Below are 27,350 nucleotides of genomic sequence, written 5' to 3'. Positions count from 1 at the left end.
AACAGACCTTATGCATAGAACCAAATCCTTGCTGAATCCACTTGGGTTGGTCATGCAAAGTTAAGTCACAGAATCCTGGATGTAGGGTTTCTAATGCTTGTTTAGAGATTGGAAATGGACTGAGAGATGTACATGGAGAGGATTTATCAAGCGCACCAGAAGCATATTTGTTAGGTGTGTTGTGCTGGACCAGGTTGCCTTCCAAGTTGACAGGAGTTGATATTTTATATCTAATTGATTAGTCTGATGGGAAGCTAATCATTAAACCAAGAAACACGGATCAGATAGAGCAGGTGAATTCTAGTGAGCCCTGTGGGTATTCATTAAGGGACTCCTAGATGTTTCATAAAACATGCCTTAAGCAGAGCTGCGTGAACTTACTTTATGTGACTCAAGTGGGCTCTGCAATGCATTTGTAATTACAACGTGTTACACCAGAGTCACTTTAGACTCCTCCTTAAGACTACAGGAGCAGTTGAGAGAGAGAAAGAAATGTCAAATGGTGCAAAGAGAAACAAGAGCCTGGCAGGACATTGTCTGAGTTAAATTATGCTCATTAATTCAATTTGAGGCAGGAATGTGTGTAAATAAACCCTGGCAGCTGCAGCAGCTCTCATTTCTGCAGGGCTTTGGCAGGAATGCTGGGACCAATGGACATGAAAACCTGGCTTTCTTTGAGAAATTGCAGGCAGGCGACTATGCAGCCGGGAGAAGAAACAATCACAGAGATATTTACTGAAAAGATGTAATCATTTTAAGCAGATTTGAAAATTGTTCTGAGTGCCAGACATGTAGAACTGGAGGCAAAATGAACATAGACTAGAACTAAATTATTGAAAAACACTGGGCTTACCCGATTTCCCCTGTATTACAAGCATAGTTCAAGTTCCAAATGGCTACATGGTACACAAACTATAATCTTTTAACAATGTATTATAGCAGTACCCATTCGGGGCCATTGTAGTTAACTATCAGGCAGTATTTTCCTAGAAGTCTCTGTTTTGTAGGGTTATAAAATGTTATCATTATTTTATTACTTAGATAGCACCAACAATAATAGGATGTTTTATAGATAAACAAGAGAACGATATCCCTGCACTGAAGAATTTACAATCAGTGGCCCTGTTCCTGAAATTGGATCCAGCCAGGGGAACCCCTGCATCCATGGGAGCCCTCAATTGCTTTGCATGGGCACAGGGTCCACAAACTCAGGTTTTGCAGGACAGAGGCCTAATGGACAATAGAGATGAGGAAAGGGGAATTGTGCTGCAACAAAAAGCAAGTGGGATGTACCCTGTGACTTACTGTTCCATGATCATGTATGTATATTTTTTTTTATCGACGTGTTTTTGTTCATAATTGTTCTGGGCCTGAGCTTGGCCTACAAGTTCTCAACCCAGGTTTTATAAAATAATAAAACAAACCTTTGTTTTGGCTGGCTTTAAGCTATGGAAACTATAAATAAAATATTTCTGATGCTCTTGCTTTTTTAAGACTCAAAGCTAATAAGAATGCATTTTTAAAAGGGATGTTATAAGTCATTGGTTACTATTTATAATTTATATAGCCCCTGAAACACGGTAGGTGCTTTACAAATATATAAAAGACAAGGTCCCTCCTTTGAAGAACTTATAGCATTATGCTCCCATCCAGCAAACAGTCAAATGTTTAACTTTAAGCATGGGTGTAGTGCCATTGACTTCAGTGAGGATATTTACATGCTTAAAGTTAAGCACGTGTGTAGGTATTTGCAGGATGGGGCCTAAACAAATATGTGGCATGACAGTGAAGTCAAAACAGGGAGAATTGGATAGGGAGAGTAATAGAAATAAAATAAGATGAGTTTATGGATTGTTAGTATTAATAAATATGTACTATTACTTGGATGTTTACTACATGTGTGTCTTGGTGGTCTCTCTTTTTATACATATATAAAAACATATACTGTATGTGCATGTGTTATCCACTTATTTTTAAAGGAATGTGCCAGACGGTACCAATAATATAATGTAAGAATGCATTCATCCATAGTGTAGGAGAGGCACTTTTAAAAATCAAAGTAGGCCTCCTAAGTAACATTTTGAAATGTGCATGCAGTACAACTTTTCAATAACATTTCTTGTTGGGTATGATACAAAGATCCTATGGACAACAGGTGACTGTAAAGTCATAAACAGCAGCTCAGTGAATTCCATAGGGCCTCAGGGCTTGTATTTTACTTCTACTCTCTCATAGCCCTGGTCTACACTAGGACTTTAGGTCGAATTTAGCAGCGTTAAATCGATGTAAACCTGCACCCGTCCACACGATGAAGCCTTTTATTTCGACTTAAAGGGCTCTTAAAATCGATTTCCGTACTCCACCCCTGACAAGTGGATTAGCACTTAAATCGGCCTTGCCGGGTCGAATTTGGGGTACTGTGGACACAATTCGACGGTATTGGCCTCCGGGAGCTATCCCAGAGTGCTCCATTGTGACCGTTCCAGACAGCACTCTCAACTCAGATGCACTGGCCAGGTAGACAGGAAAAGAACTGCGAACTTTTGAATCTCATTTGCTGTTTGGGCAGCGTGGCAAGCTGCAGGTGACCGTGGAGAGCTCATCAGCAGAGGTGACCATGGTGGAGTCCCAGAATTGCAAAAGAGCTCCAGTATGGACCGAACGGGAGGTACGGGATCTGATCGCTCTATGGGGAGAGGAATCCGTGCTATCAGAACTCCGTTCCAGTTTTCAAAATGCCAAAACCTTTGTCAAAATCTCCCAGGGCATGAAGGACAGAGGCCATAACAGGGATCCGAAGCAGTGCCACGTAAAATTTAAGGAGCTGAGGCAAGCCTACCAGAAAACCAGAGGGGCGAATGGCCGCACCGGGTCAGAGCCCCAAACATGCCGCTTCTATGATGAGCTGCATGCCATTTTAGGGTGTTCAGCCACCACTACCCTAGCCGTGTTGTTTGACTCCTTCAATGGAGATGGAGGCAACAGGTTTTGGGGACAAAGAAGATGATGATGACGATGAGGTTGTAGATAGCTCACAGCAAGCAAGCGGAGAAACCGGTTTTCCCAGCAGCCAGGAACTGTTTCTCACCCTGGACCTGGAGCCAGTACCCCCCGAACCCACCCAAGGCTGCCTCCTGGACCCGGCAGGCGGAAAAGGGACCTCCGGTGAGTGTACCTTTTAAAATACTATACATGGTTTAAAAGCAAGCATGTGAAAGGATTAATTTGCCCTGGCATTCGCGGCTCTCCTGGATTTACTCCCAAAGCCTTTGCAAAAGGTTTCTGGGAAGGGTAGCCTTATTGCCTCCTTCATGGTAGGACACTTTACCACTCCAGGCCAGTAGCACGTACTCGGGAATCATTGTACAACAAAGCATTGCCGTCTATGTTTGCTGGCGTTCAAACAACATCCGTTCTTTATCTCTCTGTGTTATCCTCAGGAGAGTGAGATATCATTCATGGTCTCCTGGTTGAAATAGGGTGCTTTTCTTCAGGGGACATTCAGAGGAGCCCATTCCTGCTGAGCTGTTTGCCTGCGGCTGAACAGAAATGTTCCCCGCTGTTAGCCACGGGGAGGGGGTAGCCACGCGGTGAGGGGAGACAAAATGCGACCTTGTAACGAAAGCATATGTGCTATGTATGTAATGTTAACAGCAAGGTTTACCCTGAAAGAGTGTAGCCACTGTTTTATAAAATGTGTCTTTTTAAATACCGCTGTCCCTTTTTTTTTTTTTTCTCCACCAGCTGCATGTGTTTCAATGATCACAGGATCTTCTCCTTCCCAGAGGCTAGTGAAGATTAGAAAGAAAAAAAAACGCACTCGTGATGAAATGTTCTCTGAGCTCATGCTGTCCTCCCACACTGACAGAGCACAGACGAATGCATGGAGGCAAATAATGTCAGAGTGCAGGAAAGCACAAAATGACCAGGAGGAGAGGTGGCGGGCTGAAGAGAGTAAGTGGCGGGCTGAAGAGAGTAAGTGGCGGGCTGAAGACAGGGCTGAAGCTCAAATGTGGCGGCAGCGTGATGAGAGGAGGCAGGATTCAATGCTGTGGCTGCTGGAGGACCAAACCAGTATGCTCCAGTGTATGGTTGAGCTGCAGCAAAGGCAGCTGGAGCACAGACTGCCACTATAGCCCCTGTGTAACCAGCCGCCCTCCTCCCCAAGTTCCATAGCCTCCACACCCAAACGCCCAAGAACGTGGTGGGGGGGCCACCGGCCAACCAGCCACTCTGCCACAGAGGATTGCCCAAAAAACAGAAGGCTGGCATTCAATAAATTTTAAAGTTGTAAACTTTTAAAGTGCTGTATGGCATTTTCCTTCCCTCCTCCACCACCCCTCCTGGGCTACCTTGGTAGTCGTCCCCCTATTTGTGTGATGAATGAATAAAGAATGCATGAATGTGAAGCAACAATGACTTTATTGCCTCTGCAAGCAATGATTAAAGGGAGAAGGGGAGGGTGGTTAGCTTGCAGGCAAGTAGAGTGAACCAAGAGGCGGGGGGTTTCATCAAGGAGAAACAAAGAGAACTTCCACACCGTAGCCTGGCCAGTCATGAAACTGGTTTTCAAAGCTTCTTTGATGCGTACCGCGCCCTCCTGTGCTCTTCTAACCGCCCTGGTGTCTGGCTGCGCGTAACCAGCAGCCAGGCGATTTGCCTCAACCTCCCACCCCGCCATAAACGTCTCCCCCTTACTCTCACAGATATTGTGGAGCACACAGCAAGCAGTAATAACAGTGGGAATATTGGTTTCGCTGAGGTCTAAGCGAGTCAGTAAACTGCGCCAGCGCGCCTTTAAACGTCCAAATACACATTCTACCACCATTCTGCACTTGCTCAGCCTGTAGTTGAACAGCTCCTGACTACTGTCCAGGCTGCCTGTGTACGGCTTCATGAGCCATGGCATTAAGGGGTAGGCTGGGTCCCCAAGGATACATATAAGCATTTCAACGTCCCCAACAGTTATTTTGTGGTCTGGGAATAAAGTCCCTTCCTGCAGCTTTTGAAACAGACCAGAGTTCCTGAAGATGCGAGCATCATGTACCTTTCCCGGCCATCCCACATTGATATTGGTGAAACTTCCCTTGTGATCCACCAGAGCTTGCAGCTCTATTGAAAAGTACCCCTTGCGGTTTATGTACTCGCCGGCTTGGTGCTCCGGTGCCAAGATAGGGATATGGGTTCCGTCTATGGCCCCACCACAGTTAGGGAATCCCATTGCAGCAAAGCCATCCACTATGACCTGCACATTTCCCAGGGTCACTACCCTTGATATCAGCAGATCTTTGATTGCGTGGGCTACTTGCATCACAGCAGCCCCAACAGTAGATTTGCCCACTCCAAATTGATTCCCAACTTACCAGTAGCTGTCTGGCGTTGCAAGCTTCCACAGGGCTATCGCCACTCGCTTCTCAACTGTGAGGGCTGCTCTCATCTTGGTATTCATGCGCTTCAGGGCAGGGGAAAGCAAGTCACAAAGTTCCATGAAAGTGCCCTTACGCATGTGAAAGTTTCGCAGCCACTGGGAATCGTCCCAGACCTGCAACACTATGCGGTCCCACCAGTCTGTGCTTGTTTCCCGAGCCCAGAATCGGCGTTCCACAGCATGAACCTGCCCCATTAGCACCATGATGCATGCATTGGCAGGGCCCATGCTTTCAGAGAAATCTGTGTCCATGTCCTGATCACTCACATGACCGTGCTGACGTCGCCTCCTCGCCCGGTATCGCTCTGCCAGGTTCTGGTGCTGCATATACTGCTGGATAATGTGTGTGGTGTTTAATGTGCTCCGAATTGCCAAAGTGAGCTGAGCTGCCTCCATGCTTCCCTTGGTATGGCGTCCGCACAGAAAAAAGATGCGGAACGATTGTCTGCCGTTGCTCTGACGGAGGGAGGGGCGACTGATGACACGGCTTACAGGCTTGGCTTCAGGGAGCTAAAATCAACAAAGGGGGTGGCTTTACATCAAGGAGTATTTCAGGCAGTACTTCATGGGGGGTTCCAATAAGAAATGGTGCACCTAAGTAATTGTTCTTATTGGAACAAGCAGGTTGGTCTGGCTTCTGATTGATACGTGGCTAGATTTACCTCGCTGCACCTTCTCTGTGAGTGACTGCAGTGTGACCTAGAGGAATGAGTCCCCTAGACGGGGGGAGGGGGGAAGCAAATGAGTACAAAACAAATCTGGTCTATTTCTTGTTTTGATCCACTCCATCTATCTTTTACATCTTTGGCTGGCAGCAGACAGTGCAGAAGGACTGCATGCCATCCACACCTCATGGCTGCCCGGCAGAAGATGATGCAGTAGGACTGCTAGCAGTCCGTATTGCCTGCCTGCTCACCATAAGACGGTTCAATAGGACTGACTGCAGGACTAAAGAGAATGACCTGGTCAAGTCACTCCAAATTTAGTCCCTGCGCCCATGTCTGCCCAGGCGCTCCTGGCCGACGTGGCCAGGAGCACCTCGGACATGACGATGACGGCTACCAGTCGTACTGTACCGTCTGCTGCCACAAGGCAAGGGGTTGATGCTGCTGTGTAGCAATGCAGTACCACGTCTGCCAGCACCCAGGAGACATAGGGTGACGGTTACCTGAGCGGGCTCCATGCTTGCCGTGGTATGGCGTCTGCACAGGTAACTCAGGAAAAAAGGCGCAAAACGATTGTCTGCCCTTGCTTTCACGGAGGGAGGGAGGGAACGGGGGCCTGACGATATGTACCCAGAACCACCCGCGACAATGTTTTAGCCCCATCAGGCATTGGGATCTCAACCCAGAATTCCAATGGGCAGTGGAGACTGTGGGAACTGTGGGATAGCCACCCACAGTGCAACACTCCGGAAGTCGACGCTTGCCTTGGTACTGTGGAAGCACTCCGCCGAGTTAATGCACTTAATGCACTTAGAGCATTTTCTGTGGGGACATACACACTCGAATATATAAAACCGATTTCTAAAAAACCGACTTCTATAAATTCGACCTAATTCTGTAGTGTAGACATACCCATAGAAACATCATCGCAGCAACAGTAAAGCTATTTACCTGACCACCTTATGCATCATCAGCAATGTTCTCCATCTCACTGTCAGAAAGGAGGCTTGGGTTTATGAACAGAGCCAGGATTTTGCTTAGTTGAAACTGGAGCACCAATGAGTGCATGGGGGTACAAGCTACTAAAGCTGAGAGCTGAGAAAATAGGCCCATCCTGTTACATAGGTATGTTTTGAGGCATATACAAAACGAACATTAACGTAGTTGAAAGTGGCATGAATGTCTCAGGACAGTACACAACAGAGAATTTACTAGTCCTTGAGAAACTTCAGTGACAAACTTGTCATATGTTTCTTTTTTTCCTGGGATCTGACTGAGTGGGTCAAAATTCAGCACAAGCTGCCTAGAAATTTCATTTCTCACTCACCTTTTTTAAGCTCTTGTTTATATCCAGTTTCTTTTCTCCTTTCAGCCCAGCTCCCCTTCCCCACTACTAAGAGCACCTAATGGGAGATTTAGCAATAGAATAATTGCAGGGTCTGTGCACTCCTGCTGTCTTTCAATATCTGCCTCTGGGTCAGTAGCTCTGGCTGGCTTTACCAATCTAGGAGAACTTGAATTTTAATAATTCTTTACCCTGTTCTTCACTGGTGAGAGAGTTCCTTCCTCTGAGCAGCAGTGCTATGAGACTTCTCAAATAGATACAAGTATCCTAGCACTGAGGGTTGCTATTAGCCTTGTCTGCAATAAAATTTAGTTATCATTTTCATTCTGCCTTATGTTAGTTTCCCTCCTGTACATCGCACAGAAAAGAGATTGCCCAGTTGTAAAATCCACACTACAATCACAACACACCCCTCCACCTCTACCTTTGGGGGTTAATCCCACTTTTCCTCCTCACTCATCAGGTGGTCACGGCTAGCCCTTTCCTCCTCTCACAGATCTTGGGCATTCACTATTCTCTTTTCTTCGTCTGACAAACGCCTTTGGGGTTCTTCATCCTCTTTTTATCTCTCACCCATACCCATACCCACACCACTGGGGCCCCAAGCGTATTGTGGAATCACCCCACTTTCCCCCTCACATCCCTCACTGCCCACTCATGTGGCTTGAGTTTGACGCCTTCCTCTGGCACAGTTTCCTCGTGTAGTTGGGGTTGCCAGGCATCTGGTTTTCGACCAGAATGCCCGGTCGAAAAGGGACCCTGGCAGCTCCGGTCAGCACCGCTGACCAGGCCGTTAAAAGTCCAGTCAGCAGTGCAGCAGGGCTAAGGCAGACTCCCTACCTGCTCTGGCTCCACGCAGCTCCCGGAAGTGGCCGGCATGTCTCTGTGACTCTTAGATGCAGGGGAGGTGAGGGAAGCTCCACACACTGCCCATGCCGGCTCTGCAGCCCCCATTAGCTGGGAACCACAGCAAATGGGAGCTGCGGGGGCAGCACACATTGCGCAGAGTCGCCTGGCCACGCCTCCACCTAAGGGCTAGACAAGCCGGCCACTTCCGGGAGCAGCGTGGAGCCAAGGCAGTCAGGGAGTCTGCCTGAGCCCTGCTCCACTGCTGACTGGGAGCTGCCTGAGGTAAGCGCCACCTGGCTGGAGTTCGCAACCTGAACCCCCTGCCCCAGGTCAGAACTCCCTCCTGCACCTATCTTCTTCCCAGACCCCGACCTGCACCCCAATCCCCTGCCCCAGGTCAGAACCCCCTCCCTCACCCTAACTCCTTCCCAGAACCCGCATCCCACATACCCAGGTGCCTCCCAATCCCTGCCCCAGGTTGGAACCCCCTCCTGCACCCAAACTCCTTCCCAGAGCCTGCACCCTCAACCCCCTGCCTCAGCCCTGAGCTCCCTCCCACACTCCAAATCCCTCAGCCCCAGTCTGGAGCCCCGTCCTACACCCCAAACCCCTCATCCCTGGCCCCACCCCAGAGTCTACATCCCCAGACGGAGCCCACACCCCCTCCCTCACCCCAATCCCTGCCCCAACCCTGAGCCTGCTCCCGCACTCCAAATCCCTGGGCCCCAGCCTAGAGCCCTCTCCTGCACCCCAAAGCCCTCAGCCCCACCCAAGAACCCCGTTCCACACCCCAACCCCCAGCCCTAGTGTGGAGCCCCCCCCTGCACCCTGAACCCTTCATTTCTGGCCCCACCCCGGAGCGTGCACCCCCCAGCTGGAGCCCTCATTCCCTACTGCACCCCAACCCCTTTCCTCAGCCCAGTGAAAGTGAGTGAGGGTGAGGGAGAGTGAGCGATGGAGGGAGGGAGTGGGTCAGGGGCTTAGAGAAGGGGCGGGGCAGGGGAAGGGCAAGGGTGTTCGGTTTTGTGCAATTAGAAAGTTGGCAACCCTAGGTGGAGTAGGAAGAGAGTCTGAGATATAAGCCCTTGTATCAGAGGCCTGGCCTGGGCTAAAGTCGTGGGCAGGCTTTGTTGATATAACGTTAGCAAAAGTCAGGCTGTGAGCAAACGTCCGGCTCTGCCGGCTTGCAGGCTCACAGACTCTGGCCAGCATAGGGCGGGTATTGCAGAGACACACGCATTCCTAAAATGTGCTGGGCCCAGAGCACTCACACACACACACATTCCAGAAGAGTGGTATCAGAACATCCTGATATCAAGGATGGTACAAAAACATTTCCCAAGGGTAACAGGAACACACTGACCCCTCCTAAAAGATAAGGTCAGGATGACAGTGATATTAATAGAGATGTTTTGAGCGAACTAACATGTACAAGATGTGTGATAACTAGCTACGTCAGGGGGCGGTAGCTAACTATGTCAGAGGGGCAGTCTATAACTTGTTTATATCAGGGTATAAAGAGGGATCTCTGAGAGAGTGTCTTTGTCCAGCCAAGGGGGGAATGGAAAGTCATGCCATTCACTGAGCTGTGTCCATTGTCACGGACATATATGTCTTAGCATCCTCATAGAGTCTGCCAGGTGCTATTACCGTGCTTCATTGACAATAAACCTAGCCTGGGGCCTTCATACCTTAACGGATCTTGTGGTCATTGGGCAGTTTGCTCGAGGTCTGCTGTGCCGGCTGTCTGGGCAGAGCTGGGACAGCACACAGGGAGAGTACACACACACAGCCGAACATGTGAAAACACCCGGCAGGGCGCCCAAGCTCTGCAGGAGTGGTAGTTACACCCCTCCTTCCTTCCTATTCTCTATGCAATCCCCAGCTGTTAGTTTAACAATCTGGTCCCTTCCACAAAAAGCGGCCTCCTTGCTCCAGACTGTGTAGCACGCCTTCCAGCAGGGCTTCAAAAGAGTAGCAGGACTGTGGGGAGAAAACCTGAAATTCTGTGAACAGGTCAGCAGCCACGGCAGACAAGTAAAGGGCATTTTGCCAAGTTCCCTTAATTAATGAGTCCCTGTGCAGCTAAGGAGTGTGACTGTAGCCCAGGTACAATTTTGACCTAGAGCCATCACTGCAGTGACCACCCTGAACAGTAGATTTCAGCCAGTTCTTTGCCTTATGCTCCCCCATTCCTTCCATTTTATACAAAAGGGACTCAACTAGGACGAGAGTCACAGCCGCTCTAAAAAGAATTTTATCACAGTAGACTACAGAACTGAGCCAGAGCCATATTTTCCTGTTTCACTGCTGTTGGCCTTTTGTGTAATCCATTAAACAGTTTTAAACTTTCAATTCTTTTTTGCCAGTGCTTGGAAATGTAGCATTGAGATATGTTTAGTTTTTTAAATTAAAAAACAACGTGATTTTAAAATCCACATATGCATCTATATCGATACGCTACATATGTAATGATAATTATGTAAGACTTTGCAGAGCCATTTAATAAATTGCATTTAGCGTACACCTTTAGCCATCAAGATTTGCCCTCTGCCTTTTAATTTATCCGTGTTGTAACATTCCAAATCCCGGACCAGCTTCCAAAAGCCATTTTTGTAGAATCAACCTAGGGGAGAAGAATTTCCTTCTCCTGCCCCCGCATTGCCCCCAAATGTGAAATTTCTTCCCCAAAGTTACACTGGCCAGAGTCCCAGAAGAGGCATTGTTCAGTCATGGGCCAGTGACAGGTGTGGTCTGATATCTCTTGACTGTAGAGCTAGAAACAGGAGTTTATAGCACGAGAGAAAAGGGAGATTCCCAGCAGCTGATCTCACACTTATGCTGATTCAACCTTTAACCAGTCCAAATCATCAGATGCTCTGTATGAGCCACATATGGTGCTGAAGTTTTTAGAAGATTTTTAAAGAAAATTTTTTGTCAGGCATGGGTTTTGTATCTGTCTGCCTGTAAAGACAGATTCCTTTGTTACCAGGAATCCAACTGCGCAGGGCTCAGAGGGAGATGGAGGTGACTAATATGTTTCACAAACCTCTAAAAATGAGCAAAAATAGCTTTTCCACACATAATAATGACCTGATTTTAAGGTCTAATGTCTGGAAACCTTTCAGAGCTGTGTGTCTCCTGTTGGAAGGATGGGACTCTCCCCACTCTAATGGTTTAAGTCTCCTGTTTCTACTTCTGCCTGGTCACGAGATCATAAATGAGTAATATGCGATCCTGCACCGGGGGAGGTATTAAATCTGTCCCGGGTGCAAGACTGAATATTACCGATTTGCGTCTCAGGCCGGTATAAATTTGCATGCACAACCTTAACTCTGCCTTTATGTGTATGCCTTATGATATAGTCTGTAATTTGATCACATACTACCTCTCAAACAATAAATTGTAATGTCATACCATTTCTTCTACAATCAACCTTAGATGCAGTGTAATACCTTAGCGTAATATCTTATAGTGCTATTTACTGCACTATATGCCAGACAAAGAAATGCCTTGACATCTTGTAGATGAAAAATACATGGTAACATTAATATACCACATACCACAGATTAAATATTACAATATAGGACAATGGTGAAAATTTGCTGTCATTTTAAGGCCCCTAAACTTGCAGTTGAATTAGCTTTGTAGTAGACTGCATCATTCCATGAATGTAAAGAAATTATGCAGTAAAGATGTGCTGCCTAAATTATTAAAATGCATACCTTAGAGAGAAGAGAATATTTAATATAAGAAGTCTAACTCAATAAAGATATATTGGACCATTCTGACAACGAGAATAATGTAAATAGACAAGAATGAAAAAAGTCACAAGAGTCTACACGTGAATCTCAGGTTGTAGAAAACTGCATGGTGTGGGGTATCATCTGAGAAATGGTGTATGATCACATACTAAAAGACGGCGTGGAAATACTGCCAGCAGACTTCCCCCATCACAAATTCAGGGCCTGGTCCTGCACTGCTCTGCATGGACCTCATTGCAAAATCAGAGTTAGCATATTCGCTCTCTCCAGTTCTGACATATTCTTGGACAACCAACACTACTTTTCTATCCTCTTTGATTGCCCTACCCACAAATTCAGTCATCTCTGCCACCGTTGACTCCCACACCATTACAGTGCAATGCAAGTTCTTACCAACTTTGCATGAGAAGAGTGACAGGATTTGATGCTTCCTCCATCCCTTCTTAACACCTTCTACTACTTCTCTCCTGTCAACAACACTGAGGTTTCTCACCCACTCTCCTCTAGTCCTTCCACTTGTCCCAGAAGCCTTTACTGTCTCCTCACCTTCCTTGCCTCCACTCTCATCCACTCCCTGGCTCTCCTTCTTAGCCTATCAGTTCCTCTGACTCCTTCCTTTCCTGATACAGGCAAGCTTTGGTGTCCCCATCTTCAGGAATGGATTCTTGGCCCTACCTCCCTCTAAAACTGCTGTCCCATCTCCATTCTTCCCTTCATCTCTAAGGGAACGTTTAAAGCCTTTTTTTTTTTTTTTTTACAAGTTTCTCTCTTCCAACCCCATCCTGGATCACTTCAATCTAATTCCATCCTCTCCACTCCACTGCTCTCTCCCTACTCTCCAAAGACCCCCTCCTGGCCAAATCTCAGTGCCCCCACTCCATCCTTCTTGACTTCTGTGCCATTTTTGATACAGTTAATCATACCCTCCTTGAAATCATTCCCTACCTTGGCTTTCGTTTCTCCTTCCTCTCTTGGTCTCGTCGTCTCTCTGACCACTCCTTCAGTGTCTTTTTGGTGGGTCCCACTCCTCTATAAGGGGCTCTCAAACCCCTATATTTGGCTCCTCCTTTTCACTCTTCACACCATCTCCATGCATGATCTCATCCACTCACATGGTTTCAACTGCCACCTTTCTGCCAGTGACTGACCAATCTAGCACTCCATTCCTGACTGGTCTCCATTCCTGAATCCCACCTCTTGGCCTATCTCTCTGAGGCTTCCTCCTGAATGTATCGCTGTCAGATTGAACTCAACATGGCCCAGACTGAACTCGTAACCTCTGCTCTTGAGCTGTCTCCTCTCCCATTATCATATGTCACTACTGGCAACACCACTATTCTGCTGGTCACGCAGGCTCATAACCAGGAGGTTGTCATTGACTCTTTCCTTTCCTTTGCCCTGTACGCTGTGACTCTGTCAAAATCTTGCCATTTTTTCCTCCTAAACTTTTCTAAAATCTGACCTCTCCCCACACACAGCCACAACTTTTATTATCTCCCACCTTGAATGTGGTAGCCCTCCTGCTTGGTGGTCATGATACTCACATCTTCCCTTCCAGTCAATACAAATGTGGCTGTTAAATCCACCGCTCCCCTCCCCCCCTTGAATTTTCAGCTGCAACAAGTTCAAGGCCCTTCACAACGCTGCCATTCTCTGCTTATCTTCTCTTGTCTCATACCATGCCCCTTCTGCTTTGCAAGGGATGCCAGTCTCAGTTACCTTTACTATTTATTACAGTAGGTCCTGGGGGCCCCAGCTGAGCACATGACCCCATTATACCAGCTGAGACAGCACACACAGTGAGACATATTCCCTGCCTTGAAGAGCTTATATTCTGATTAGACAAGACAGAAACAAAGAGATGCTGAAGTAGCTAGTATGAGAGAGATCATAACGGCATGTTGTATCTTTGGGGAAACATCCTGTATGAAGTGTATGTATCACTGTGGGCCAGGTATTGTATGTATGACTGTGTTCTACTCCATGGGGGAGAGTTACCACAGCTCCTTTGGGAACTAAAACAGCGGGAGGTTGACCAGGGTGAATCACTGACTGTAAACACCTCCAGAAAGGTACCACCCCCAGGGGAAGCTCGCATATCCTGGTTCAAACTTGATATTCAGAGACTAGGGAAACAAAGCAAGGGCTTGTGGCTTCAGAAAAGTGCATTTAAACTGTTTCAGGGCCTTTTTTTCTGATTCAGCAAACAGACAGGACCTTCTGTCCAAGGAGACCCCCAACCCTAGTGGAAGTGTTGGAAAGACTTTGGCTTACTAGTGCCCCATGAGACTGATGAGTGACTCCTGGTATTTAAACTTTGTTTGAATTTGTTTATTGGGGTTTTTTTATGTTTTCTCTGAAATGCTTTTGCCTTAAGAATAAACATACTTGCGTAGAAAGAGCTATGTGATAACTTGTAGATGCTGGTAATACACAGTCCACAGCCCTCAGAGAGAAAGCAAAGCATAAGTATTGGCCTGCTGGGGATATCGCAGTGTAAGGCAGGGAGCTGTGCAAACTTAAAACCCCAGGCAGGAGCGGGAGAGACATGGATTTCTGCCCAAGAGAGGTGACAGCTGGGATCTAAAAACCTTAAGTGGGTGCTCTTAAGGGACCACAGCGGGGGAATACAGGTGCAGTGATCCTAAAACTGTGACAGCTAGTTGAGATGATTTGTCCAAAGTCCCAAGGAAGGACAGTAGAAGACCAGAAAAAAGAACTGAGGTCTTCTGATTCCCAGTCCAGTGCTCAGTCCACTAGACAATACTACCTCCCAGTCTGTTGATTGTCTTCTTAGATTATGAGCTATTTTGGGGCAGGAGCCGTCTTACTCTGTTTGGAAAGCATATAGCACATTGTGGGCACTTCTGTAATACTGTAATTATAATAACAATAATGCATATCCATAAGGGGCCAGAGTTAAGATGCATAACCTTAACTTTGTTATTTCTTGAATTTGAGTGCTTAACTGTGAAACTTTCAATTTATTTTTAACAGTAAATGTAAATAAAAATTTCATATTTGCATATGATACCTAGTTGGATATTTGGTGCAAATATTTGATTTGCACACTCCATTGACTGCAGTTACATATATAAAATAGGCATGGGACTGCATGTGACCCCAGGTGTCTCACTTTTTAACAATCTCGTTTATTATCAACTTTTATTTATTTATTTAGTACATTTTATATATATATAGTGGAGTGGAAAGTACATCAAAAGGGTTAAGAATCCATAAAAGAGATTATGGATCAAATGCTTACAAAAAGGAAGGGGGAAATCAAGACTGGATAATGCTGTGAGCTTTCTTGGAACCAAATGCTGCCAGCTGCTGTTCTAATCCCATCAATTTAAACAAGTGCGCAGTGGGACTGAGACAGTCGTCTCTGCAAGTTCAGTATTAAATTAGCTACTTTTGAAACTGGCAGTATTATGTCATCCTCTTGATGAAGTGGCCTGCAGTGTGCATCCCTATGCATCTGTAACCACTCAGGAATGCCCAGAAAGTTTTCCAAATGATTATTAACCACACAAGCAAAAAAGTCAAAAAGAAAAGATACTGTTGTGGGTTTTTGTACTGAATCAGCTTCCAGTCCAGAAGCTAGTAAATACCTTTTGAGAAGAGCATTTTTCTCTGATTAAGCACTTCTTTTGGATTTTATTTTTAATCCCTGTTAGTACCATTTCATTGGCTACCCGTTTGCATGTAATGTCTCCACTGCATGTCTGAGATCATGCCTTTTTATAGACAGGGTGTTAAGTTCAGCACTGTAGCAGGACAAGCAGCAAACAGTACCCCTTGTGCACCCATAGGAATGCCTGTAGCCAGAAGGTGAGGAAGACATTGCTGTGGGTAGTAAAAGCAAGAAAAATAAGGGGTATTGGTTAATGTGCCTTTCAGCTTTAGGGTAACATGTTGAAATCCAGAGCCAGGGGACAGCAACTACTGTCTGGCAGCCATTCAGTGGCTTATGTGAAATACGTTAATGGGCATATACACATTAATGTTACCTTACACGTCTATAGCCCCCTCTGTCTAAGGACCTCAGGGGATTTTACAGACCTTAACCTCGTAATACCCACCAGGAGGCCCCCAGTGGCAATTGTGCCACTGCACCCTACGGTGCATCAGCCACATACCACAGTTCTGACGTTAGGGGCGGGGCTTAGCCTCCTTAGCCCCCCACGTGCTCCCCGGACAGTTTTAAAATCAAGCTAGCTGTCACCTGCTGGACCTTTCTAACGTACAAGTGTGCAGTCGAGAATGTGTTTGTATCACTTACGTTACAGTCATAGTAATTGTTTGGATTTTTGCTCTCTGGGGCAGGGACTGTCTGTAATTTGTCTTGTACTGTGCCAAACATATTGTCCACGTTTAGTGGTAGTAATAGGATTTAAGCCTACAAAAGCAAGTGGAGTCAGAGGCAGGGACTGATCTTAACTCGCTCTCTTAGACCCAATGATTTGTGGTAATATTGGGCTAGATGTACAAAGGTAGTTAGGCACGTAAAGATGCAGAGATGCCCCTACTGGATTTGCAAAAGCACTTAAGTGAGTTAGGCACCTAACTCTGTGACATACCCAGAGTACAGTCCAGACTAGTGAGTAGCTGTGTCCACTTGCCCTCTAACCTGGGGTGCCCTTTACACTGCTTTGCTGCTGTAGCCTCCACTCCTGGATTGCTCACAAACGGCATCCAGCATGTAAGTCACTCCCAGCTATGTGTGTGTGTGACCTGCAGACAGACAGACAGACATTAACTATTACCAGCCTCGTTTATATTGCAAGGTGACCCCAACACACCCCCAGTCCTGGATTTTCCCCGAGAAACATATATCCCATACTGTCCAGCCTTCTCCTGGACAATACAAGCTGAAGCTTATATAAAGCCCCTCATTTAATTAATAGAAATGATATGCACATGTCCTGTTACCTCAAATGGAGTTTCCCAGACACTTCAGTTCAAACACACTGGGTTAGATACAACAAACAATAAAACAAGGTTATTAACTACAGAGAGAGAGAGAGATTTTAAGTGAATACAAGTAATGAGGAAGTCAGAAATAGTTACAAGTAAAATAAAGATAAGACTTAACTCGTGCCTAATTTAAACTATGTTAAATTCAAAGCAAGGTTTTCTTACCACAAGCTTTGTCAGATTACTGGCTGAACTCTTAGTTCTGGGCCCCTCGCCATCCTTTGTCCTTCAGGTGCCATGGATGTGGTGGGCAGAGAGAAAGAGAGGGATGCTCTTGGTGTGTCTCCCTTTTTACAGTCCTCTCCCCCCTTTGAGAAGCATTTCCAGCTGGGAGATGGCAACAGGCAGGCTGTGTGGATGGGATCTCCATGCTGTTTCTTTGCTAAAATGTAGATTTTTTCACCCATGCCCCCTTTCCTGCCAAAGAATGGCCATTTAGCAGGTAATGGTCCATTGGCCTTGTTTACACCTGGCTGAGGTGTCAGCTTGCGCTTTGTCTCTGAGGAACTGGTTTGGCCACTTCTCAGACTTGGAACTTGTGTTAGTAACATCATACAGTGGAATCTTATAACTTTACGTACAATGTTGCCACACACATTTTACCTAGATAATACTGACCCGCAAATTATGAGTTTTTAAATGAAACTTCACAAGGCATAATTTTAACAAAGATTGTTACAATATTGTGCAAGGGATGAATACAGGGGTACAGTCCATCACACTAATTTACAGTGACTTTCAATGGGAGTTAACTGTCTAACCTTGTTAGGTACTTTTTAAAATCCCACTAGGGGCATAAATACCTTTAGGAATCTGGCCGCAGTACTATGTCAGGGAAAAACATTTTTCATATGACCCAGCAGTTGCTGCTCATTCTGTGTTAACCATCTCCCCCTCACTTACTCCAACCTCCTCCTCTCTGATATTCGTAATTCTCAAATCATTCTCCTTCAATCTTCCCAAGATGCAGCAGCTAAAATGATCTTCCCATCCGATCGATCAGACAACATCTCTTTTCAGATCCCTCCACAAGCTTCTCCTTGCACATTGCATCCAGTTCGGTGTTCCTAACTGTCACAAATGTACTGAAAGAAATGGGAATTTGGCCTCTGCTGCAAAAGCTCTTGCGAAATTGCAATAAAATCCTGCCTTCTCATGATTTGGGAAAAGAGAGAGCCCACACATTGCATTGTAGCATAAACAAAATTGTACTGAGCTGCAGCCCAAAACACTGTTAGTTGTAGCCCCATCTCTTCCATTGACTCCTAATAATATTTCTAACCAATTTATTTGAGCATAAGCTTTCATGGGCTAAAACCCACTTCATCGGATGCATGCAGTGGAAAATACAGTAGGGAGATTTATATACACAGAGAACATGAAAAAATGGGTGTTGCCATACCAACTGTAACGAGACCAATCAATTAAGGTGGGCTATTAGCCCACGAAAGCCCATGCCCAAACAAACCTACTAGTATCTAAGGTGCCACAAGTACTCCTCGTTTTTTTTGATGATACAGACTAACACGGCTACCACACTGAAACCTGTCACCATAAGTGACTCACTGTTACAGCAAAAAGAAAAGGAGTACCTGTGGCACCCCAGAGACCAACAAATCTACTTGAGCACAAGCCTTCGTGAGCCACGAACTATACGATATCCATAAAGCATGTATTAAACAGATTAAGAACTGACTAAGAGATCTTAAAAATAGTTCTCAATGGGGAATTATCAGCGAATGAGGGTGTTTCTGGTCGGGCTCCACAGGGGTCAGTACTAGGCCGATGCTATGCAATATTTTCATCAATGGTATGGTACTAAACATAACATCATTGCTCAAATTTGCAGATGAAACAAAAATTGGCAGAATGGTAAAAATTATGAAGATGGGGTAGCCAGAATGATCTGGGTGACTGGTTTGACTGGGGCCTGTTATGCAAACTGGATTTTAATACAGACAAGTGCAATGTCATACATTTAGGAAAAAGGAATACAGCCCATTTGAATAGAGTGGGGGACTACATCCTAGGAAGTAAACAACTGAACATAAGAGCCCAATCTGATGGTGTGGCAAAAACAGGACTAGTATGATCCTTGGATGTATAAATGGGAGTAGTGAGCAGGAGTAGGGAGGTGATTTAATTGTATTATGACAGGTTTCAGAGTAGCAGCCGTGTTAGTCTGTATCCGCCAAAAGAACAGGAGTACTTGTGGCACCTTAGAGACTAACAAATTTATTTGAGTATAAGCTTTCGTGAGCTATAGCTCACTTCATCAGATGCATTCAGTGGGAAATACAGTGGGGAGATTTATATACACAGAGAACATGAAAAAATGGGTGTTACCATACACACTGTAACGAGAGTGATCACTTAAGGTGAGCTATTACCAGCAGGAGAGCGGGGTGGGGGGGGGGAGCTTTTGTAGTGATAATCAAAGTGGGCCATTTCCAGCAGTTGACAAGAACGTCTGAGGAACAGTTGGGGGGGGGGTGATAAACATGGGGAAATAGTTTTACTTTTTGTAATGACCCATCCACTCCCAGTCTTTATTCAAGCCTAAATTAATTGTGTCCAGTTTGCAAATTAATTCCAATTCAGCAGTCTCTCATTGGAGTCTGTTTTTGAAGTATTTTTTGTTGAAGAATTGCCACTTTTAGGTCTGTAATCGAGTGACCAAAGAGATTGAAGTGTTCTCCGACTGGTTTTTGAATGTTATAATTCTTGACGTCTGATTTGTGTCCATGTATTCTTTTACGTAGAGACTGTCCAGTTTGACCAATGTACATGGTAGAGGGGCATTGCTGGCACATGATGGCATATATCACATTGGTAAATATGCAGGTGAACGAGCCTCTGATAATGTGGCTGATGTGATTAGGCCCTATGATGGTGTCCCCTGAATAGATATGTGGACACAGTTGGCAACGGGCTTTGTTGCAAGGATAGGTTCCTGGGTTAGTGGTTCTGTTGTGTGGTGTGTGGTCGCTGGTGAGTATTTGCTTCAGGTTGGGGTGCTGTCTGTAAGCAAGGAATGGCCTGTGTCCCAAGATCTGTGAGAGTGATGGGTCATCTTTCAGGATAGGTTGTAGATCCTTGATGATGCGTTGGAGAGGTTTTAATTGGGGGCTGAAGGTGATGGCTAGTGGCATTCTCTTATTTCCTTTGTTGGGCCTGTCCTGTAGTAGGTAACTTCTGGATACTCTTTTGGCTCTGTCAATCTGTTTCTTCACTTCAGCAGGTGGGTATTGTAGTTGTAAGAATGCTTGATAGAGATCTTGTAGGTGTTTGTCTCTGTCTGAGGGGTTGGAGCAAATGCGGTTGTATCGTAGAGCTTGGCTGTAGACAATGGATCGTGTGGTGTGGTCTGGATGAAAGCTGGAGGCATGTGGGTAGGCATAGCGGTCAGTAGGTTTCCGGTACAGGGTGGTGTTTATGTGACCATCGCTTATTAGCACCGCAGTGTCCCGGAAGTGGATCTCTTGTGTGGACTAGTCCAGGCTGAGGTTGATGGTGGGATGGTAATTGTTGAAATCATGGTGGAATTCCTCAAGGGCTTCTTTTCCATGGGTCCAGATGATGAAAATGTCATCAATGTAGCGCAAGTAGAGTAGGGGCATTAGGGGATGAGAGCTGAGGAAGCATTGTTCTAAGTCAGCCATAAAAATGTTGGCATGCAGTGGGGCCATGCAGGTACCCATAACAGTGCTGCTGATTTGAAGGTACACATTGTCCCCAAATGTGAAATAGTTATGGGTGAGGACAAAGTCACAAAGTTCAGCCACCAGGTTTGCCGTGACATTATCGGGGATAGTGTTCCTGACGGCTTGTAGTCCATCTTTGTGTGGAATGTTTGTGTAGAGGGCTTCTACATCCATAGTGGCTAGGATGGTGTTTTCAGGAAGATCACCGATGGATTGTAGTTTCCTCAGGAAGTCAGTGGTGTCTCGAAGATAGCTGGGAGTGCTGGTAGCGTAGGGCCTGAGGAGCGAGTCTACATAGGCAGGCAATCCTGTTGTCAGGGTGCCAATGCCTGAGATGATGGGGCGTCCAGGATTTCCAGTTTATGGATCTTGGGTAGCAGAAGAATACTCCTGGTCGGGATTCTAGGGGTGTGTCCGTGCGGATTTGTTCTTGTGCTTTTTCAGGGAGTTTCTTGAGCAGACGGTGTAGTTTCTTTTGGTAACCCTCAGTGGGATCAGAGGGTAATGGCTTGTAGAAAGTGGTGTTGGAGAGCTGCCTAGCAGCCTCTTGTTCATATTCCAACCTATTCATGATGACGACAGCACCTCCTTTGTCAGCCATTTTGATTATGATGTCAGAGTTGTTTCTGAGGCTGTGGATGGCATTGTTTTCTGCACGGCTGAGGTTATGGGGCAAGTGATGCTGCTTTTCCACAATTTCAGCCCGTGCACGTTGGCGGAAGCACTCTATGTAGAAGTCCAGTCTGTTGTTTCGACCTTCAGGAGGAGTCTACCCAGAATCCTTCTTTTTGTAGTCTTGGTAGGAAGGTCTCTGTGGGTTAGTATGTTGTTCAGAGGTGTGTTGGAAATATTCCTTGAGTCGGAGTCGTCGAAAATAGGATTCTAGGTCACCACAGAACTGTATCATGTTCGTGGGGGTGGAGGGGCAGAAGGAGAGGCCCCGAGATAGGACAGATTCTTCTGAAGGGCTATTTAGCAGAGAAAGGCATAACAAGAACCAATGGCTGAAAGTTAAAGCCGGATGAATTTCAGTTAGAAATTTGACACAAATCTTTAACAGTGAGGCTTATTAGCAAACTATCAGGGGAAGTGGTGAATTCTCTTGATGTCTTTAAATCAAGACTGGTTGCCTTTCTGAAAGATGTGCTTTAGCCAGATACAAGTTATTGGGCTCAGTACAGGGGTAACTCAGTGAAATGCTACTGGTGTAGTTTGGCTGTAAACCAAGTTTAACCAACCCAGGGAGGATCACCTCAGCATCAAGGTGATCGTATAATGACACACAGTTGATGTGGCACTTACTTCACACACCTTCCCTGCTGCTGGTGTAGTGGCAAGGAGGGAGCAGAAAAGGGAGTGTGATCGTGATGCCCCTACATCATGCTGAACCTCAAAAGCATTCTCAGCGCCTGTCGCGGTTAAAGGCAAGAGTAAGTTGGAGCAGCCATCAGGTGTGCATGGGCGTGCGTGCACGGGTTGGGGGGGGGGGGGTGGAGTGTACAGCCATACGTAGAACAGCACAAGAATCAGAACAGTGCAAAGCAGAATGTTCAGTCACCTTTGTGGCACCCCCTGATTTGCATACTGCACATTTTGGCCAGACCCGAGGGTCTGGTCCTTAGACATGAGATTTAGTAAAAGAAAAAGGAAACCACACGTATTAACAAAAGTCAGACCTGTTTTTAATTGAATACAGCCATTAGCTTGTTTTAAAATGTGAATTTTTGACGAAGGCATGTAAATATGTATCTACCCGATGTGCTGCCAGACTTTGCATATGCAGGCACCAGGCAAGCTTCCCTCTGAAGCTCTCAGTATAACACTGGCCTGTCTTGTGGCACCCCTATTGTTATCCAGTCTTTGTCGTCTTCTGAACAGGCACTGTCAGTTTTGCTATGTGGTCACAGGACCTGCGCGACGCAATTGGAGTTCACACTGACTTGTAAACTAAACAGTTTTGAACACAGGCTGCAAATTTAGGGGTAAGTGAATTCTCCGCTCTTTGACTGCGTTGGGAATTGCCTGTGGTTAAGTCAGAGCTTATCTTGGCCCTGTATCTGAAGCGAGGAAAAGTTAGGTAACACACTGAGACTGCTCTAGCACCCATTAATTATTTGAAATGTTAGCATAGTGCAGTCCATGTTTCTGGCAAATGGCCTATACGATTTCATTTAAGAACAGAGACATTTTTGGGTTCTGTGGAAACGGAAGATGCAGCACTCTGTGTCATATGAAACCTATCCAGCGGATGGCTTGAAAATTGGTTTAAAAAATTGCTCCCAGGTTAAAAGTTCATTTGCCAAGTCACAGCCTGGAGGGAAGTTATACAGCAGAAGTATGAACTCTAGAAAATAGGTTTCAGAGTAACAGCCGTGTTAGTCTGTATTCGCAAAAAGAAAAGGAGTACTTGTGGCACCTTAGAGACTAACCAATTTATTTGAGCATGAGCTTTCGTGGGCTACAGCTCACTTCATCGGATGCATACTGTGGAAATTGCAGAAGACATTATTATATACACAGACACCATGAAACAATACCTCCTCCCACCCCACTCTCCTGCTGGTAATAGCTTATCTAAAGTGATCATCAAGATGGGTCATTTCCAAACTCTGTCTGTGGGGGGGCGGAGGGTGAGAAAACCTGGATTTGTGCTGGAAATGACCCATCTTGATGATCACTTTAGATAAGCTATTACCAGCAGGAGAGTGGGGTGGGAGGAGGTATTGTTTCATGGTGTCTGTGTATATAATAATGTCTTCTGCAATTTCCACAGTATGCATCCGATGAAGTGAGCTGTAGCTCACGAAAGCTCATGCTCAAATAAATTGGTTAGTCTCTAAGGTGCCACAAGTACTCCTTTTCTTTTTTCTAGAAAATAGGGGTTTGAAATGAGAAAAGACCCTTGCATTCTATGACATGCTATGTGTTCTGTCACTCAACAGATTGCAGAATTTGTCTTTTTATTCCAAGTTTTAAAACCTCTTCTTCATTTTGTCATGCCTGGTCCTGGGTGGATGAGCAAGGAAAGATAGCAAGTGCAAGGAGCCTTTGTCTCTTTTCCCCACCGCCAGATGCTCCTCTGTAAGGCCAACAACAATCTACATAGGGTGCAATAGCTCCAAGCCACACCAGCTTCCTGAATGGGGAAGTGAGGGCAGGAACACACCCACTGAGGCCAGCAGAGTTAGGCAGCCATGAGAAGAATGCACATTTTGCACCCATTTAGAGGGTATCAGTGCTACCACTCCAGCAGATGTTCACCTGAAGCCTCAGGAAGAATCCCATGACAGCCAGGCTCCCCCTGCAGCCTGGCCTCCCTAACACTCAGTACACAGACCCTGGCTTAAAAGGTACAATCCTGTATGAGTAAAAATTGTTGGCGTTAATGCTTTGGCACAAACTCCTGCCCTTGTTGGCTGGAGCTGTGTGAGGGCAGAGGAGTGCTAGCTATGAATATGGTCCAAAAGTCACCTTGCTGGCACAGTACAGGATGGCTCAGGGTAGGCAGGTATCTGCCAGGAAAACAATACTGCGTCTCTGAAAATGAGCTGTCTCCACCCCAGCTAGAGTGTGCTGCTGACTTCAGCAGGTATTGTTATTGCTATAGCTATCATTGTCTGTTGAGGCTGGGATTTTCAAAGGTGCCTGAAGGAATTAGGCCCAACTCCTTTTGAATGTTCCAGCCTTATTTCTGATTTTCAATAGAGCCTAAGTGATTTGGAAGCACACGTTCTATTGACTTTCAGTGGGACTCATGCTCCTAAATCGTGTAGGTGTTTTTGAAAATTCCAGAGTGTGTTCACTATCTGGCAGACCTTGTCCCCTTGGAACTGTGGCATGTTAGCAGGCCAGATAGCCAGATCCCACTCTGAGAACCCTATTGGGTGCTACATTAGGAATCAGGGTAGTGTGCTGTGGGGAAGAGGTGCCCTGCACTTCCTCATTAGCACACGCATGCAGCAAGGAGCTGCCTCTGGCCATTAATTTGCATATTTTTTTAAAGTTATATGTACATTACCTTGAATAATCACCTTGCTGCTGATTTAAAAGAGATTCTCTGAATAAGGACTTTAAAAATGGCTTCATGGGGCCCCTAGTTTATTGTTTCTCAGTCATTCCATATCAAATGTGCTCTATTTACAAGTAAAAATGTTTTGTCTAATTGCTCATTCCGCAACTTCAGCCTCAGATCTTCAGCCATACTGGATTCTTTTTGTCTCACGCATCATCTCCAATAGCCCTCACTCAACTGAGGTGTATCATAGATGTAGTTAAAGTGCATTTGAGCAGTTCACCTCTCTGTACCTCCAAATATGGATTCTGCAACAGGACTTTAACTAATAATCCTGCTGATGAAGCACGCATTAGAACAGAATCCAGCTTACTCTCTAATAGCTGGTTTCAGAGTAACAGCCGTGTTAGTCTGTATTGCTGTGTTGGCACTACAGTGCTAATAGTGGCAAAGTACATACTCACATTTGCACCCAACGCTGTGTTTGAGGCACTTTCCTGAACCACTTAAGTCGAAAAAAGAAAAGGAGGACTTGTGGCACCTTAGAGACTAACCAATTTATTTGAGCATAAGCTTTCGTGAGCTACAGCTCACTTCATCGGATGCATTCAGTGGAAAATACAGTGCGGTCGAGTGGAGGTTTGCAATTGATTTCAATGAGTGTGGCGTCAAATCCTTTAAGAGTGTGCTTTCGGTCAGATAATGGTTGCAAGATGGTACTGTATTTTGCTACTTCTGTTCATTTTTTGTTTTTACTCATAAAATTTTAACTCTTACATTGTAAGTAGTTATGATTTAATGTATATTTTTCATCTACAATTGTCAGGTGTAATCTTATCTTCCTGGTCCAAGAGCTTTTGCTCTGGCTGCAACTATGTTTTTCAGCTTCATTTAACTCTGAAAATAATCTACATCAGGGTGGATAAAAATCAATGATCTTCCTTTTAAAAAATAAAAAAAAATGGATTTTTAAAATTTAAATCTGATTTTTTTAAAATTTAAATTAGATCTTTATTTAAATTAAATATAGGCTTATATACCTATTTAAAATTGAAATTGATAACCACCACTCATGCCTAAACTTATTATAATCCATTAAAATCATTTAAATTATATACAAAAATAATATTAAGCAGTTCATGTTTGCTGCTAAGTTTTTTAAAAAGTCAAACCTTGAACTAGTGGAAATCACTGCTGAGCACCTGGAACCAGAATTTGTTGAAGTGCTAAACCAGCTACTGACAGCCATAGCCTCTTGTGCAGTTGCAGAGAGAATATTTTCTTCACTTCAGCTTATTCAACTAGTTCAGTTCAATTACTAGTTCATTCAAAGTTGAGACACCAATTGGGAGTTGAAAAAAGCAAGAAAGCCTGTTTTCTTCTTCCAGTCTATGAATAAAAATTAGATATGAGAGGGTGAGATCTAGTTCTAAAATCTTGAAGGAAAATGATGACCAGAAGCAATCAGTTGAATTCATTAATTACGCATAATACTTCCTTTTTAATAAACCAGTTAGTTTTATTGTTTTCGTAAACTTTTTGATCAACTTTTTTCTTATGTATCCAGTACTTTTAAGGAAGTTTAATTTTTTTTAAAATGCTGGCTTTGTGCATTTTTAATTGAATTTGAATTTCTAGCCAAATAGCGCTTGACCACAAATCACAAGTAAAAAACTGTGTGCAGTGTTGTCGTAGCTGTTTCGGTCCCAGGATATTAGAGAGGCAAGGTACATGAGGTAATATCTTTTATTGAACCAACTTCTGTTGGTGAGAGAGACAGGTCTTCCAGCTATACAGAGCTCTTCCTCAGATCTGGGAAAGGTACTCAGAGTGTCACAGGTAAATACAAGGTCAAACAAATAAATAGTTGGCATATATTCCAAGGGACCGTTCCAGATTAAGGGACCCTTTAACACCCCTGTAGTCATAGGACAAAAAGGCACAGTCCGTGGGTTACAGACAATTGTAATAAACTATAAATCCCGTAGACAAGGGGGTGCCATCATAGTCCTCAACTGTGATGATTATGTTAACAAAACCAACTGCCAACTCTCCAACATCACCTACTATAAAGAACTCAAAGAAGACCCCACACTGCAATTTACCCAGAAATTTAGGATATCATCAAATCCTTCCCTAAATAGCTCTAAAAGAAACTCTACAAACTCATCCCCCATGAGCCCACCCCAAAGACCTTCTAGATGCTTCCCAAGATATACAAACAAGGGAACCCAGGCAGACCCATCATATCTGGCCACAGCACTCTCAATGAAGGAATAATGGGACACATAAAAACTGTATCAGTGTAGTGGGGTGGTCACCCCGCTCCTGCCTGGAGGAGTTAAAAGCAGCCCCGGGGGAGGGCTGTGGCTGGGGAAGGCTGAATGGAGAAGCAGCCTCAGCTGTGGCCACGCCCCAATCAGGGCCCAGCTGGCCCTGATAAGAGGATAGTGGGCCAGGAGCAGACAGTCTCTTTCTGTCTCTAGAGGGAGAAGGGCCTGGCTGCTGGGAAGCTGAATAGAGTACCTGAGGGGAGCAGGGCTAGGGAATAGGGCAAGGGAGCTGGGGCGCTCCCGCCCGGAAAAGCACCAGGCTGTGGCCTT

At 45.3% G+C, this 27,350-nt stretch overlaps 1 protein-coding gene and 1 long non-coding RNA gene across 4 annotated transcripts in view; one reads left to right on the top strand and one right to left on the bottom strand.

The window, feature by feature from the left end:
- Positions 1–27,350, top strand: part of ATP8A2 (ATPase phospholipid transporting 8A2) — a 652,386-nt gene that overhangs the window by 521,822 nt on the left and 103,214 nt on the right. The window lies entirely within an intron of this gene.
- Positions 12,861–18,684, bottom strand: LOC122463175. The gene is made up of 3 exons (XR_006286278.1): positions 18,449–18,684; positions 16,166–16,171; positions 12,861–12,871 (listed from the first exon to the last, which is right to left on the bottom strand). It is a non-coding gene; the product is annotated as an uncharacterized LOC122463175 (long non-coding RNA).

The sequence above is a fragment of the Chelonia mydas genome, chromosome 1 (genome assembly GCF_015237465.2).
Source record: "Chelonia mydas isolate rCheMyd1 chromosome 1, rCheMyd1.pri.v2, whole genome shotgun sequence".
NCBI classification, from domain to species: Eukaryota; Metazoa; Chordata; order Testudines; family Cheloniidae; genus Chelonia; species Chelonia mydas.
The sequence above is the reverse complement of the archived record's forward strand: the minus strand, read 5'-3'. Positions and strand labels throughout refer to the sequence as shown.